The sequence below is a fragment of the Theropithecus gelada genome, chromosome X (genome assembly GCF_003255815.1).
Source record: "Theropithecus gelada isolate Dixy chromosome X, Tgel_1.0, whole genome shotgun sequence".
NCBI lineage: Eukaryota > Metazoa > Chordata > Mammalia > Primates > Cercopithecidae > Theropithecus > Theropithecus gelada.
The window spans coordinates 113,016,667-113,034,174 of NC_037689.1; the positions used below are offsets into that span (position 1 = coordinate 113,016,667).

General features: G+C 38.5%; 1 protein-coding gene and 1 pseudogene across 2 annotated transcripts in view; one reads left to right on the forward strand and one right to left on the reverse strand.

Moving 5' to 3' along the window:
- Window positions 1-17,508, reverse strand: part of LRCH2 (leucine rich repeats and calponin homology domain containing 2) — a 128,816-nt gene that overhangs the window by 98,414 nt on the left and 12,894 nt on the right. The gene's annotated exons all lie outside the window — the stretch shown is intronic.
- Window positions 11,729-12,476, forward strand: LOC112615556 (annotated as a pseudogene).

A 17,508-nucleotide genomic window follows, 5' to 3' on the forward strand; every position in this document is an offset into this window, starting at 1 on the left:
AGCCTGGATTTCATTGTCCACATCACTATCACATTTTAGTCATAACAATTCAACAAGTCTCTAGGGAGTTCCAAACTTTCCCACATCATATTCCTGTCTTCTTCTGAGCCCTCCAAACTGTTCCAACTTCTGCCCATTACCCAGTTCCAAAGTTGCTTCCATATTTTCAAGTATCTTTATAGCAATGCCCCACTTCTTTAGTAACAATTTTCTGTATTAGTCCATTCTCACACTGTGATATAAAACCACTTGAGAATGGGTAATTTATAAAGAAAAGAGGTTTAATTGACACACAGTTCTGCATGGCTGGGGAGGCCTTAGGAAACACAATCATGGCAGAAGGTGAAGAAGAAGCAAGCACCTTCTTCACAAGGCAGAGGGCAGGAGGAGAATGCTACACACTTATAAACCATCAGATCTCATAAGAACTCACTATCATGAGAACAGTATTGGGGAAACCACTCTCATGATCCAATCACCTCCTACCAGGTCCCTACCCCGACACATGGTGGTTACAATTCAATATGAGATTTGGGTGGGGACCCAGAGCTAAACCATATCAAAGAGTGATTAATACATGGAACACAGAATTTTCAGGGCAGTTACACTCTTCTATGTGATACTGTGATGATGCATACATGACACATGCATTTGTCAAAACACATACAACTATACAACACAAAGACTGAACCCTAATGTATAGACTTTAATAATAAAGTATAGCTTCATCAATTTTCATAATCATCAAGTGTACCATATATTGGTTCGTTAATTGTAAAAACACATTACAAAAATATAAGATGCTAAAAATAGGAAAACTATGAGCTGGAGAAAAGGAGTATGGGGTAACTGTACTATCTGCTCAAGTTTTTTGTAAACCTAAAACTTCTGAAAAATAACATATGAAAAAAGCAAATAAACTACAAAAAAGGGACAGAAAAAAATACTAAATCATCAGTATTAATAACAAGAATAATTTAATGATTTAAATAATATCAAGACATTACTAATCTACATTTTTCATAATCTTTGATGTTCATTCCCCTTCAAATAAAAGATTATTTAGTTAAATTACAAAGTAACATTATAAGCTCCCTTAGGGAATTTAATTAAATGTGCATTCATAAACTATTTTCTGGATGATTCCATGTATTTATTTACTAAATACCATTTAAAATTATAATTATTATTCTTATTTAATGGAGTTACATCAAATAAAGAATAATAAATCTTGTTGGGAACAGGCCCCCAAATCTGGCCATGAACTGGCCCCAAAACTGGCCATTAACAAAATCTCTGCGGCACTGTGACATGTTCGTGATGGCCATGAAGCCCACGCTGGAAGGTTGTGGGCTTGCCGAAATGAGGGCAAGGAATACCTGGCCCACCCAGGGTGGAGAACCACTTAAAGGTGTTCCTGAACCACAAACAATAGCATGAGCGATCTGTGCCTTAAGGAGATGCTCCTACCACAGATAACTAGTCAGACCCATCCCTTTATTTCAGTCCATCCCTTTGTTTCCTGCAAGGAATACTTTTAGTTAATCTATAATCTATAGAAACAATGCTTATCACTGGCTTGCTGTCAATAAATATACAGGTAAATCTCTGTTCAAGGTTCTCAGCTCTGAAGGTTGTGAGACCCCTGATTTCCCATTTCACACTCTATATTTCTGTGTGTGTGTCTTCAATTCCTCTAGTGCCACTGGTTTAAGGTCTGCACAACCGAGCTGGTCTCGGCAAAATCTAATTCTTAGGTGTTTCAGATTTTAAATCATTATGAACGTCCTTTTTAAAGTACTGAGTAAATACAGTAACAGTGCCAAAAAAATACAACCGTGGAAAGAAAGATGGGAAATAACACAAAACTATTTGTATCTTAATTTCTTGAACTATCTCACACTAACAGCATCTCATATTTTCCATCAAAAAAGTGAAGATTAACTTTTATATCACTATAATGAATAAAATTTAAACTGATTTAAAATGTTTATCTTGTGATATACAATAAAGGAGCTTTTTAAACATTAAAAATCACTTAACATGTACAATAGGGCAACTAGAAAAATATGACTAATAATGAACAAATAATTGAGAAATACATGCAAAACTGGTATTTTAATTGAGTTCCAGCAAAAAAATTAAATAAATAAAAATTCCACCTAAAAACTGGGGGAAAAAACCAGCTGGGTGTAGTTGGTGGCCTGTTGGGATTACAGGCCTTTGGGAGGGCCAGGTTGGGGGATCGTTTGAGCCCAAGTGTTCCAGACCAGCCTGGGCAATATGGCAAAACCCTATCTTTACAAAAACATACAAAAAGTAGCTGGGCTTGGTGCATGCCTGTAGTTCCAGCTACTCTTAAGGTGGGAGGATGGTTTGAGCCCAGGAGGTTGAGGCTGCAGTGAGCCATGATCATGCCACTGCACTCATGCCTGGGTGACAGAGTGAGACCCTGTCTTTTTCAAAAAATAAAAATAAATAAAAATTGGAAAACTGCTCATTTATTCCTCCATGGAAGATTCACTTCACAACAATTTCAAAGCCTACTTTCTTAGGCAACAAACAGCACTTGGGAAAAGACAATTATAAAATTATAAAAATGTTTCACCTTTTCCACATAGAAAAGGACATTAAAACGTGTATTTATCTTCCTATCGTAGGCTGAAGATATCAGATCCTAATTCTGGAACCTGTAAGTGTTATCTTATATGCTAAAGTTTTTACAGATGTAATTAAGAATCTTGTGATGAGATTAGCCTGCATCATCCATGTGGACTCTAAATGCCATCACATGTATCCTTGTAAGAGGAAAGCAGCGGGTAAACTACACAGACTGAAGAGGGGGCCACGTGGAGAAGGAGGGAGCCACTGGAATAATTCTGCCACACAATGCCAGTAGCCATCAGAAGCTAGAAGAGGCAAGGAATGGATTCTCCCCTAGAGCCTCCTCATAGAGAGTGCAGCCCTGCCAAAACCTTGATTTTAGCTCAATTAAATTCGCTTCTAACTTCCAGTCTCCAAACCTGTGAGTGACTAAATTTGTTTTTTAAATCATTAAGTTTGTGATAATTTGTTATGGCAGGCACAAGAAACTAATACACACCATAATGATAGTTTATTGGAATTAATAAGAGAATGATTGTAAATATTTTTAATTATATAGCTGTGTATTTTTTTCTTGTGCAGTATCGATACCTCAGTTAATTAGTATCCAAAGGGATAAGCACCTTTATAACCACTGAGCTGTTTTTCTTGTCTCATTTTTAATCATAAAATCCAGTATTGGCAGTAAATCAACAGTAGACAGATTGCTATGTACTGTTTCCCGCCTTCCTTCAAGACATTCCTTGTAAAACTGCTGGGAGTCTATTAGAGACCTTGGTCAATAATCTTAAGTAACCCAATCTAAATTATGTTCTGTATCACTCTTGAGCTTGAGAGACCAAGGAAGCTAGAGAAGGAGAGGAGTCAGATGGAATAGAAATCTGTTTGCTGTCTCCCAAGCTGCAGCCACAGAGCCACAGATTGGTCTATCTGCTTGCTGCCCATTGAAATTCCTGGCCCACTGGCTACCATTTCTGCCAAATATACAAAATGACTTTCAGAAATTATACTATTATACTGTACTAATTATAGTCTTATCGTATTCAGTGTACAAATGGGTAGAGAGAGTTTTTTGCACAAATTGTTAAACTTGAGTTTAAGTGCTGTTTAATAATATAGATTACCATAGTCTCTCCTTTTTAAAAAAATCCTAGGTAATATTTGAAAGCCTGACACACTTTTACCTCTGGCCCTAAAAATGCCATCACATGTATCCTTATAAGAGGAAAGCAGAGGGAAATTAAACAGACACATTAAGGAGAGGGCCATGTGATTTTTACCTCTGATAAAATTCCTAATAATGAAGTGTGCTGTTTGAACACATCTTCATCGTTACAGTAATCACCATAGAATTGTCTGCTTAAAGGAACATGGGAGTTAATGGAGAAATAACTTGAAATCAGAACTCTAAATTCACATCAAGAATAACCTAAGTGGAATTGAGGGAAATATTATACACAGACACCCTATATGCTAGATCACAATACCATGCACTTTGCATAGATTATTTCTAATCCTTTTAACAATTTTGTAAGGTAGTTACTGTTTCTCATTTAACATGTTGATATGGTTTGGCCATGTCCCCACCAAAATCTCATCTTGAATTCCCACATGTTGTGGGAGGGACCCGGTGGGAGTTAATTGAATCATAGGGGCAAGTCTTACCCATGCTGTTCTTATGATAGTGAGTAAGTCTCACAAGATCTGATGGTTTTAAAAAGGGGAGGTTCCCTGCACAAGCTCTATTCTCTTGTCTGCCACCATGTGAGATGTGCCTTTTACCTTCCACCATGATTGTGAGGTCTCCTCAGCCACATGGAACTGTAAGTCCAATAAACCTCTTTCTTTTGTAAATTGCCCAGTCTCGGGTATGTCTTTATCTGCAGCATGAAAATGGATGAATACAGTAAATTGGTACCAGTAGAGTGGGGCACTGCTGAAAAGATACCCAAAAATGTGGAAGTGACTCTGGAACTGGGTAACAGGCAGAAGTTGGAACAGTTTGGAGGGCTCAGAAGAAGACAGGAAAATGTGGGAAAGTTTGGAACTCCCTAGAAACTTGTTGAATGGTTTTGAACAAAATGCTAATAATGACATGGACAATGAAATCCAGGCTGAGGTGATCTCAGATGGAGATGAGGAACTTGTTGGGAACTGGAGCAAAGGTGACACTCTTGTTATGTTTTAGCAAAGAGACTGGTGGCATTTTGCCCCTGCCCGAGAGATTTGTGGAACTTTGAACTTGAGAGAGATGATTTAGAGTATCTGGTGGAAGAAATTTCTAGGCAGCAAAGCATTCAAGAGGTGACTTGGGTGCCATTAAAAGCACTCAGTTTTAAAAGGGAAACAGCATACAAGTTTGGAAAATTTGCACCCTGACAATGTGATAGAAAAGAAAATCCCATTTTCTGAGGAGAAATTCAAGCTGGCTGCAGAAATTTGCATAAGTATCCAGGACCCGAATGTTAATCCCCAAGCAAATGGGGAAGATGTCTCCAGGGCATGTCAGAGGTCTTAACAGCAGCCCATCCCATCACAGGTCTGAAAGCCTAGGATGAAAAAATGGCTTCGTGGGCCAGGCCCAGGGTCCCTGTACGGTGTGCAGGCTAGGGACTTGTTGCCCTGTGTCCCAGCCACTCCAGGCATGACTATAAGGGGCCAAGGTACAGCTTGGGCCGTGGCTTCAGAGGGTGCAAGCCCCAAGTCATGGCAGCTTCCATGTGGTGCTGAGCCTGCGGGTGCACAGAAGTCAAGAATTGAGGTTTGGGAACCTCTACCTAGATTTCAGAGAATGTATGGAAATGCCTGTATGTCCAGGCAGAACGTTGCTGCAGGGGTGGGGACCTCATGGAGAACCTCTGCTAGGGTAGTGCAGAAAGGAAATGTGGGGTCAGACCCTCCACACAAAGTCCCCACTGGGGCACTGCCTAGTGGAACTATGAGAAGAGGGCCACCGTTCTCCAGACCCCACAACGGTAGATCCACTGACAGCTTGCACCGTGCACCTGGAAAAGCCACAGACACCCGGTGCCAGCTTATGAAAGCAGCCAGGAGGGAGGCTGTACCCTGCTAAGCCACAGGGGCGGAGCTGCCCAAGACCATAGGAACCCACCTCTTGCATCAGCGTGACCTGGATGTGAGACATGGAGTCAAAGGAGATCATTTTGGAACTTTAAGATTTGACTCCCCCACTGGATTTCAAACTTGCACAGGGCCTGTAGCCCCTTCATTTTGGCCAAATTCTCCCATTTGGAATGGTTGTATTTACCAGATGCCTGTATCCCCATTGTATCTAGGAAGTAACTCACTCGCTTTTGATTTTACAGGCTCATAGCCAAAAGGGTCTTGCCTTGTCTCAGATGAGACTTTGGACTGTGGACTTTTGAGTCAATACTGAAATGAGTTAAGACTTTGTGTGACTGTTGGGAAGGTATGATTGGTTTTGAAATGTGAGGACATGAGATTTGAGAGGGGTCAAGGGCAGAATTATATGGTTTGGCTGTGTTCTCACTCAACTCTCATCTTGAATTCCCATGTGTTGTGGGAGGGAACTGATGGAAAATAATTGAATCATAGGGGCAGGTCTTTCCCGTGCTGTTCTCATGATAGTAAGTTTCATGAGATCTGATGGTTTTAAAAAGGGGAGGTTCCCTGCACAAGCTCTGTTCTCTTGTCTACCACCATGTGAGAAGTGCCTTTCACCTTCTGCCACGATTGTGAAGCCTCCCCAGCCACGTGGAACTGTAATTCCAACAAATTTCTTTCTTTTGTAAATTGCCCAGTCTCGGGTATGTCTTTATCAGCAGCATGAAAACAGACTAATACACATATGAAGCAACGATACACTCAATGACATGCCTTCCCAAAGCTAAAAAAAAATTAAAAACTAGTAATAACTGACAGCGCTGGGATTCCAAACTCATGTGTCTTCAAAATCTATGTTCTATGTGTGATTTTCCAGTCCTCTAACACACTACCGCTACCTTCTGTCCCACATCTCAAATATTCTATCCCACTGCAACCACAAACCAGGGTCTGAAGAATTCTAAATCTCCTAACAATATCCACACACACCACCAAGATTGCTTCTTGCAATAGGAGGCAGAATGTAAATCTTACTGCTAGGTTCAATTTTTGTTTCAGACAATAATGAACACGATTATAAAGCCCTCAGCTGTTCCTAATTTACCAATTCAAAATTGTTTCATCTGAGATGACACACAGCTTTCTCGGATACTTAAAGAGATGGGCTGTTATTACTTTTTCAATATTTTTAACCAATTCAATAAACAAGAATTAAATAAAATTAGTCAAATAAATTTTGTCTAAAGGAGGATAACATCTTATAGACAAAATCATTGTGCTGAGTACCTGTCAAGAACTCTGAAGGGTCAGATTTTACCCTACTTGTAAGCCAGTATGTTAGCCTAACACTGTTGTATAGATGCTAGCAGAAGATATGAGACTCCTGTGTGAGAGACAGAGCCCTTTATTGCTCACAACACAGCAAGTGGCATGAACAGCATATTTGGCTCAGTTCCCCTTACTCCCCAAAATCTCACAGGGGCAACATTGGTGGGCCCAGATGGATGCATACACATGCAATATTATCACATTATAGGAAAGGAACCTGAGCTGAGGGAACCCAAATCTTTTATCATAGTAAGCATGCCTGCCTTTTGTTCTAAGGGAGACATTATCTTTATTTTATTGGACTTAATTAAGCATGATTGTCTTTTGCTTTTGGAGAGAAATACTATCTAATTCATCCTGCCTTTGCTTTGGTTTGTTTTTGTTTTATTTGTTTGCTTTTTAAGAAAGTATCTTGCTTTGTCGCCCAGGCTGGAGTGCAGTGGTGAGATCACAGCTCACTGCAGCCTTGACCTCCCAGACTAAAGCGGTCCTATTGCCTCAGCCTCCTAAGTAGCTAGGACTACAAGCATGCACCACCATGCTTGGCTATTTTTTTAAGAAACAGGGTCCTGGCCGGGAGCAGTGGCTCATATCTATAATCCCAACACTTTGGGAGGCCGAGGAGGGTGTATTGCTTGAGTCTAGGAGCTTGAGACCAGCCTGGGCAACATGGCAAAACCCCATTTCTACAAAAAATACAAAAAAATAGCCGGGTGTGGTGGCATGGACCTATAGTCCCAGCTACTTGGGAGGCTGAGGCAGGAGGATCACCTGAGCCTGAGGAGGTTGAGGCTGTGGTGAGCCGTGTGTGCCACTGCACTCCAGCCTGGGAAACAGAGCAAGACACTGTCTCAAAAAAAAAAAAAAAAAAAAAAAAAGGGTCAGGGGGACAGGGTCTTGCTATGTTGCCCAGGCTGGTCTCAAATTCCTGGGCTCAAGCAATCCTCCTGCCTTGGCCTCCTAAAGTGTTGGGATTACAGGTGTGAGCCACTGCATCCAGTCTGCACTTTGTTCTGAAGGCAAACAGTATGTTTATCTTGCAAAGTTGTTCACTGTACCAACATCATTGAAAATACAGTTCAGAACACAGGGCAGTTAGTGCCTCACTTGTAAGATGTGCAGAAATACGAAGCCATGGTGAACTGTCTTTGAACATTACCATTCCTTTTCCAGCAGGGCTTAGAAGTTGCAGCCTAACCACAGAAAACATGCAAGGTAAAATATTCAAATATCTTAATATCAAATTATCTGTGGTCCTGCATTTCCAGAGTCTGTGACAGAGGCAAGCAAATTCTGATCCTCACCTTGCAAGCCTCATTCTCCATATTTGCCAGGTAGCATCCTGACTTGACTAATAGCCTTTATCATCCATTTGACAAAATTCCATTAAACATTAACTATAAATTAAGCATGAGATGTTAGGGTAAATCAAAAGGTCAACCAGACACCAACTCTAGGTAATATCAATTCTTACTCCACTCCAACACCAAATAATTCCTGCTTAGATAGTAACACTTCAGTGAAAGAATGCAAAAAGAAAAACCTCCATTTAGTTCTACTAAAATTGTAGTTTCTATAATATAAAGCTCTTGTGGCTAGACCAATACAGCATCATCCTTGGGGTATGTCACAAAGTTCACAGAAGTCTCACTGACTAAAAAAGAGGGGAGACGAACACTAGACTGGATCTGAACTTCATTTCTGAATCCACTACTACCTATTAAATAGTGCCAAAATCACTTAATTCCTCACTATTTCAGAGCTATTGGTAATGACTAAATATTCTGCAACAACCTAAAATCCCTAGAAGAAATAATCAATAGAAATGAAGGGAAAATTGTCGATTTGTACATAATGATAGGTAATGTTCATAAAGATAGAAAATAAAATGATGGAAATTAGACCATTATATTCATTTCTTGTAACATAAAAAATATATAGCAGAAATATGTCTCCAGGAGAGTGCATAAAATCAACCAACTCAGATACTTATTTCCTAACATGAAAAAGAAATAATTAAATTTTCTCTATTCTTTGGTAACTATTAATATTATTACTCAAAGTTGAGCAGTTACAGTATATAAAATCTGATTAATATGTTCTTAAATGTTAGCAATTCCTCATCTATTTTTCTTTCTAAAAGAACTGTTAAGGCTAGAAACAAAAGCAGCAAGAAAACAGAAGGCACCACAGCTGTCTATCGATGCAAGGATGGAAAGTGTCTTTGAAACATTAGAGACTGATATTGGATGGAGCCTGATGGGAAATGACAACCCCATGGCTCTGGCATCTGCTTCAACAGATGCCCTTTGCAAAGACAGGTGATTTCTTGATTCAGTATTCCCTAGAAGGGTGTTGTGCAGGACAAAATAATGAACAGTCTGTAACACTGAGACCTTGTTGAACGAGTAAGATGTATGGATTACAGAATTTGTAAGCTACTCCATGATGAATTAAAATTTTAACCGCAAGTGCTGCAGAGAGAAAAAATAACTTGTAGACATTGGGAAAAAATGCTTCAAAGTTAACAATTATGATAAACAATAACAAGCAGATCTCACTGACCTGAAGCAACCAATAATGGCAGGCTTATTTTGAGCACAGGCACTTTGAGAAGGAAAGGTGCAAACGAAAACAGATATTGAGATATTGCAAGGGGAAACCACAGCTGCTAACCAGAGGGCAGATACGTGCATGCTCAGTAAAGAAAGAACTGTGAGTCTTGCAACAATTAAGCCACGTGGAAAGACAAGACCTTATTTAAAAGAAGGGGGGGGGCAGCTCTATGCAGAGTTATCTGTAGGAAATTCTAGTAAGTTTTTCAGTTTCATCAAGAAATAATGACTAATGAATCACTGTAACAGCATTCAAACATTAAAGTGATATTTAAGAATGGTACTATACTTCGACCATTATAAAATTTATTATGTTTGTCATTTCAAATCAATGTAGTATTACTTATTAAATAGCTATTGAATAACTATATTTTCAAGACAAATACTATTGCTTTATCACATAACTTTTACTAAAATAAAATCCAGATGGAAGAAAAAGATAAACATGAAAATCAAGCTTTAAGAAAAACATTATAGTGACTAGTCACCTAATATTAGAATGGGGAAGGAGTTTCAAAGTGTTAATATAAAGAAAGAATTCACACATGAAAGATTTCTAGGTTAAGTTACATAAAAAGAAGGAAAAACTTCAGTCTATCAAAAAGCAAAAAGATACCAACAACTCATAGATAAAACCTAGGCCAAGGACATAAACAGTTTGAAAAACGAAAACTATCAATGACCAAGATGCATATGAAAATATCTTCAACCTCACTGTAATCAAAATAAATGTAAAAATTATGATAACATAATTTGTTCAGGTGCGGTGGCTCACGTCTGTATTCTCAGCACTTTGGGTGGTCAATGCCGGAGGATCACTTGAGGTCAGGAGTTCAAGACCAGCCTAGCCAACATGATGAAACCCCGTCTCTACTAAAAATACAAAAAATAAAAATAAAAAATTAGCCAAGTGAGGTGGCGTGTGCCTGTAGTCCCAGCTACCCAGGAGGCTAAGGCAGGAGAATCGCTTGAACCCAGGAGGCAGAGGTTGCAGTGAGCCAAGATTGTGCCACTGAACTCTAGCCTGGGTGACATGGGTGACAGAGCAAGACTTCATCTCAAAAAAATAAATAAATAAATAAATAATTCATTAATCAAATGTAAAGGTTTTTAAAGATATTACTTGGTGTTGGCAAGGCTATTTTGAATTAGGCACTTCCATACATCATTGGTGGGAATACAAAATGAGGTAACTTTTCTGGAGTGCAATTTGGCAAAGTGAATCAAGGTCCCTAAAACTGTTCATAATCATTGATCCAATAATTCAATTAATAGCAATTTTTGATTGAAACCTAATAGCGATATGTAAAAAATATGCATATTTCAGGATTATTTAAAATAGTAAAAAATTAGAAACAACTTAAATGTCCAACAATAAGATAAAGGCTAAACAATTTTTACATCCTTAACATGGAATATCCTGTAGCCTTTAAAAATCATATTATAGACTAGATTTCTTAGTTTGGAAATATGCTCACAGTATAATAACTAGAACATTTAAAATGTAAAACTATATACACCAAATGCAGCAATAGTTTTCTTTAAAGATCCTACATAAATTTATAAAGACCTACAGGTATGTGCAAGAGGATGAGTGTTGGGAATATAAGGAAATATACCAAAACATTAATGTTTATTTAAGGTTGCTGGAATGAGAAGCAATTTGTATTTTCTTCCCTATGCTTCTATTTTCCAAATTTTCTACAATAAGCAAGCACCATTTTTGTTATATACATACAAATGGCCAAAAAGAATATGAAAAAATGAAAAATATGAAATGTAAAAATACTCAACATCACTAAGCATCAGAGAAGTACAAATTAAAACAGACAAAATTTTGAGACAGCCAATGTACCACCCTACACCAGTCAGAATGGCAATTACTAAAAAGTCAAAAAATAACAGTTGATGAGGATATGGAGAAAAGGGAACACTTATATATTGTTAGTGAGAATGTAAATTAGTACAACCCCTGAGGAAAACAGTATGACGATTTCTCAAAGAACTAAAAATAGAACTACCATTCCATCTAGCAATCCCACTACTAAGTATCTACCTAAAAGAAAAGAAATCATCCTCTTTTTCTAACTGGAACCATGGAGGGTGTACAAGAGAAGATGAAGAAGGTTCCTGGTGTGCCAGAAACCCTTAAGAAAAAGTAAAGGAATTTTGCAGAGCTGAAGATCAAGTGCCTGAGAAAGAAGTCTGACCAAAACATGCTTCAAAAGGCAAGGAGGAAGGTTATCTATGAAAGAGTGAAGCACTGTCACAACGAATATAGGCAGATGTACAGAACTGAATTTCGAATGGCAAGGATGGCAAGAAAAGCTGGAAACTTCTATGTACCTGCAGAACCCAAATTGGCATTTGTCATCAGGATCAGAGGTATCAACGGTGTGAGCCCAAAGGTCCGAAAGGTGTTGCAGCTTCTTCACCTTCATCAAATCTTCAATGGAACCTCTGTGAAGCTCAACAAGGCTTCAATTAACATGCTGAAGATTGTAGAGCCATATATTGCATAGGGGGTACCCAAATTTGAAGTCAGTAAATGAACTCATCTACAAGTGTGGTTATGGCAAATTCACTAAGAAGTGAACTGCTTTGACAGACAACGCTTTGATTGCTCAGTCTCTTAGTAAATATGGCATCATCTGCATGAAGGATCTGATTCATGAGATCTATACTGTTGAAAAATGCTTCAAAGAAGCAAATAACTTCCTCTGGCTCTTCAAATTATCTTCTCCATGAGGCAGAATGAAGAAAAAGATCACCCATTTTGTAGAAGGTGGAGATGCTGGCAACAGGGAGGACCAGATCAACAGGCTAATTAGAAGAATGAGCTAAGATGTCTACCATGATTATTTTTCTAAGCTGGTCAGTTAATAAACAGTACCTGCTCTCAAATTGAAAAAAAAAAAAAAAAGAAAGAAAAGAAATCATTATATTAAAAAGATACCTGCACTTATATGTTTATCGCAGCACTATTCACAATAGCAAAGATAAAGAATCAAGCTAAGTGTCCATCAATGGAAGACTTGGTTAAAAAATGGCCTGGCCAAAATGGTGAAACCCCGTCTTTACTAAAAAAAGTACAAAAATTAGCTGGGCATGGTGGCAGGCACCTGTAATTTCAGCTACTCAGGAGGCTGAAGCAGGAGAGTTGCTTGACCCTGGGAGGTGGAGGTTGCAGTGAGCCAAGATCGTGTCACTGCACTCCAGCCTGAGTGACAGATCGAGACTCCACCTCAAAAAAAAAAAAAAAAAGTGGCATATATATGTATACGTACATATATGTGTATACACACACATGCACACACACACCATGGAATATTACTCAGCCATAAAAAATAATAAAATCATATCTTTTTTTTGAGACAGGGTCTCACTCTGTCACCCAGGCTGGAGTGCAGTGGCATGATCATAGACCACTGTAGTCTCCATCTTCTGGCCATAAGCAATCCTCCTGTCTCAGCCTCCCAAAGGCTGGGATTACAGGTGTGTGGTACCACACCCAACTAATTTTTTTATTTTTAGTAGAGACAAGGTCTTGCTATGTTGCCCAGGCTGGTCCTAAACTCCAGAGCTCAAGTGATCCTCTTGACTCAGCCTCCCAGAGTGTTGGGGTTGTAGGCATGAGCCACTGTACCAAGCCAAAATCATGTCTTTTGCAGCAACATGGATGGAACTAGAGGCATTATATTTGAAATAACTCATAAACAGAAAGTCAAATACCACATGTTCTCACTTATAAGTGGTAGTTAAATAATGTGTGCACATGGACATAGACAGTGGAATAAGAGACACTGGAGACTCAGAAACTTAGGAGGGTAGGAGGGGGTTGAGGGGTGAGAAATTACCTAATGGGTACAATGTACACTATTCGAGTGATAGTTACACTAATAGTCCAGACTTCGTCACTATGTAATATATCCATGTAACAAAACTACACTTGTACCCCCAAACTTATAAAAATATTTTTTATTATACTTTAAGTTCTGGGATACATGTGCAGAATGTGCAAGTTTGTTACATAGGCATACACATGCTATGGTGGTTTGCTGCACCCATCAACCCATCATCTACATTAGGTATTTCTCCTAATGCTATCCCTCCCCTGGCCTCCTACGCAACAGGCCCATGTGTGATGTTCCCCTCCCTGTGTCCATGTGTTCTCATTGTTCAACTCCCACTTATGAGTGAGAATATGTGGTGTTTGGTTTTCTGTTCCTGTGTTAGTTTGATGAGAATGATGGTTTCCAGCTTCATCCATATCCCTGCAAAGGACATGAACTCATCCTTTTTTATGGCTATATACTATTCCATGGTATATATGTGCCACATTTTCTTTATCCAGTCTATCACTGATGGACATTTGGACTGATTCGAAGTCTTTGCTATTGTGAACGGAGCTGGAATAAAGATACGTGTGCATGTGTCTTTATAGTAGAATCATTTATAATGCTTTGGTTATATAACCAGTAATGGGATTGCTGGGTCAAATGGTATTTCTGGTTCTAGATCCTTGAAGAATTGCCACACTGTCTTCCACAATGGTTGAACTAATTTACACTCCCACCAACAGTGTAAAAGCGTTCCTATTTCTCCACATCCTCTCCAGCATCTGTTGTTTCGTGACTTTTTAATGATCATCATTCTAACTGGCATGAGATGGTATCTCACTGTGGTTTTGATTTGCATTTCTCTAATGACCTGTGATGATGAACTTTTCTTCTTATGTTTGTTGGCTGCATAAATGTCTTCTTTTGAGAAGTGTCTGTTCATATCCTTTGCTCAGTTTTTTATGGGGTTGCAGTGAGCCAAGATTGGACCACTGCACTCCAGCCTGGGCAACAGAGGGAACCCCCGTCTCAAAAAATAAAAAGTAAATAAATAAAGTAATTAATTAAACAAAATCATGCTTTCATGTAACTTGTTTTTTAAAGCAAAAAAAAAACCCCTAATATCTGAATTGTTATGATTAGTCTGATTAATGAAGTAACCAATGGCAAAACATGTATCTTGACCATCACTAGTACATCAGAAATTGATGATGTTCAATTAGTTTTGAGGCAGGAGAATAGGATCTGGAGGCAGGGCCATTTCACGCTGACTTCCTGGAACTAAACTGAAAGGAAAACCCTAACTTTCCACACCTAAGTAACAAAAGAACAAGAGACTAGGCCCTTTGCAAACCCCCACTATTTCTGCATGGCAGATGGGAAATAGAAAGCATCTCTGGTTGCTTTTTGTAACCAATCAGACTTTTGCATAGGAGTGTAACTTTGTAACTTCACTTCAGCTTCTGATTGATTGTTTTTCGCAACCAATCAGACTGACTGCAGGCCAAGTCTTCATTAACACAGCAGTGCAGCTTTGTAACTTCACTTTAGGCTCTGTTCAGTCGCTTTCCACAACCAATCAGATTGATTGGGGCCATCACTTCATTTATATGAGGTGAACACAAAGTGGCCAATGGGAATCCTCTAGCAGGGTATTTGGACCCAAGAAGATTCTGTATTGGGTCTGTGAGAGGCTGCTCAACCTGCTCCCACCCTGTAAAGTGTATTTTCCTTTTCGATAAATCTCAGCTTTTGCTGCTTCATTCTTTCCTTGCTTTGTGCACTTTGTCCAATTCTTTGTTCAAAACACCAAGAACCTGGACACCCTCCACTGGTAACAGTTTGATCTTTCTACCTAAGTCAAGGTCAACTAGCCACAGAAAATCAAGTAGATCTGTGTATACAATATACATTTTATTTGCATGTTAAGATATGTTAGTACCTTTCTACTGCATGAGAAAGGAAAGTCTAATATAATACGAGAAAGGTCTGCATCAAACTGACTCTCCAGGACAACTTCAGCAGCCTTCGGATTGCAAAACAAAAGTAGTCCTTCAGAAGAGAGGGAGAAAAAAAAAAACAAGTGCAAGCCACTGTACTAAACAAAACTAATTGCTTTATCTTTGATTTATTCAGATTAAGACTAATTTTATAGCTACATACTGTACCCCCTAAAATAATACTGTATTTAGAGAGCAAGGACCATCCTTACTTGAGTTATCTGATAGCAAAGCACTAACCACTGAATCCTGAAATTAAAAGCAATTTAGAATAAATTGACCAATTAAAAAGTAATGACAAATTCCACAAACTGGTCCAAAAACATCCCATTTGTTTACATTAAGTGGTCAAGCAGCCCCTACACATCAGCACGGTGGCAGCTGCCAGAAAGACCAAATGGATTCAGATGGTTTATTACTAACACAGACAGAGAAGGCATATCAGCATGGTATCAGCTCCCCATGTCCCTAGTCCTACAGGAGAAACCCAAACTGGAGGGACTAAATGAAAGACAACACACACAGTGGGTTGCTCTGTTGTTGAGGAGTCAATTCTAGACTGCAGCTATGTCATTTTATAGTCACAACTGTGCCTGAAGGAAAGTCCCATGCCTCACCAAAATGAAAATGGGAAATAATAAGCTGCCTTGAGGCAGCCTCCTGTAAGATAGAGAGGTGGATAATAAATGGTCTTGTGACAGTTCCTCACAAGTCTATCTTACCATGTACCAAGGAGGATCACAGAGTATTCCCCCAAGACTTGAGACAGATTGTGGTTGAGCCATGCCTATGTGGCCTATGTGGGAAAATGCAAGATCACCAAGGTGCCATGGCAGAGCCATTCTCCTACACACAAATAGTATAAGAAATCAGTATATAAAATTATCACACTCTTTCCCATAATTTAAAGTTTAAAAATTTGAGAAGCATCTATTATACACTATTGCAGAGAGTCATAGCATTGAACCAAACACTGTTGAGAATTTATACAGAGAATGCATTATCTGTCCTAAAGAAGTTTAAATTTCTCTGGGGAGAAGAATGTAAAGTCAGGAGCACAAATGCACCTGGTTGTTTATTAATATTAAACAGTAACTTAAACACCTAATGATAGAGGAATGGTTAAATAAGTTATGGTGCATCCATATATTTTTCTTCAGTGGAACAGTGGCATAAGGAAAACTTTCCGAAAGAACGACATAGAAGAAGAGTATACAGTGGACTACAATGGAAAGATGCTTAAGGCAACAATATTATATTGATAAATGTGAGAAAGTTTAGTCATTCATGAGGCTTTTTGCAAGAGAAGAAGCAGTGACTATGGAGAGCTGCTGTGAGTGCCTTTAAGCTCTGATCCTACTAAGGATGATAAACTTCGTAACTGAAAGGTAGCGGATTCCGGGATCTTAACTTTGCACATGGCAAATGGTGGAGAGCAGACAGTAAGAGGACAAAGACCGACCAAGACATGCTAAAACACAATTTTAAATAATTCAGAGCTATACTACTGAGAAAACTCCTAAACCTAATCATGAAATGTCCATTTATCTCTCAATTTTTCTGGACTTCATCTACAAACATGATTTTCAAAATAAAATTTGTTAAAAGAACATATTAATCCTCAAAACATTTTGTAATTTAGTATTTTCAATGTCAAACTTATTTAACATCATAAACAGTACTTTCAAATCAATTTTAATGAATAGCTAACCTAAATATTTTTAAACAGCCAGCTACTCTAAAATAAAAACATATCTAGTGGCATAGTATAAGAATATATAAAAACTACAGCAAATTTCCAAACTGTTAAAGCTTAATACTCATATCACTCATATCTCTGCTTATGAAGCAATAACAACGCATGTCTTTTCTCTAATTTTTCATTTTTAAAAATAACAAAACAATAAAAACAAAAATCAGGAAAACAATGAGAGGTTCAGATACATACCCTGAAGAACAGGGTATATATTTATGAAGAAGTAGAAAACACAGAGGAAAAGCAAAGGGACAAATTGTGCAGGGGGTCAAAAAGGCACC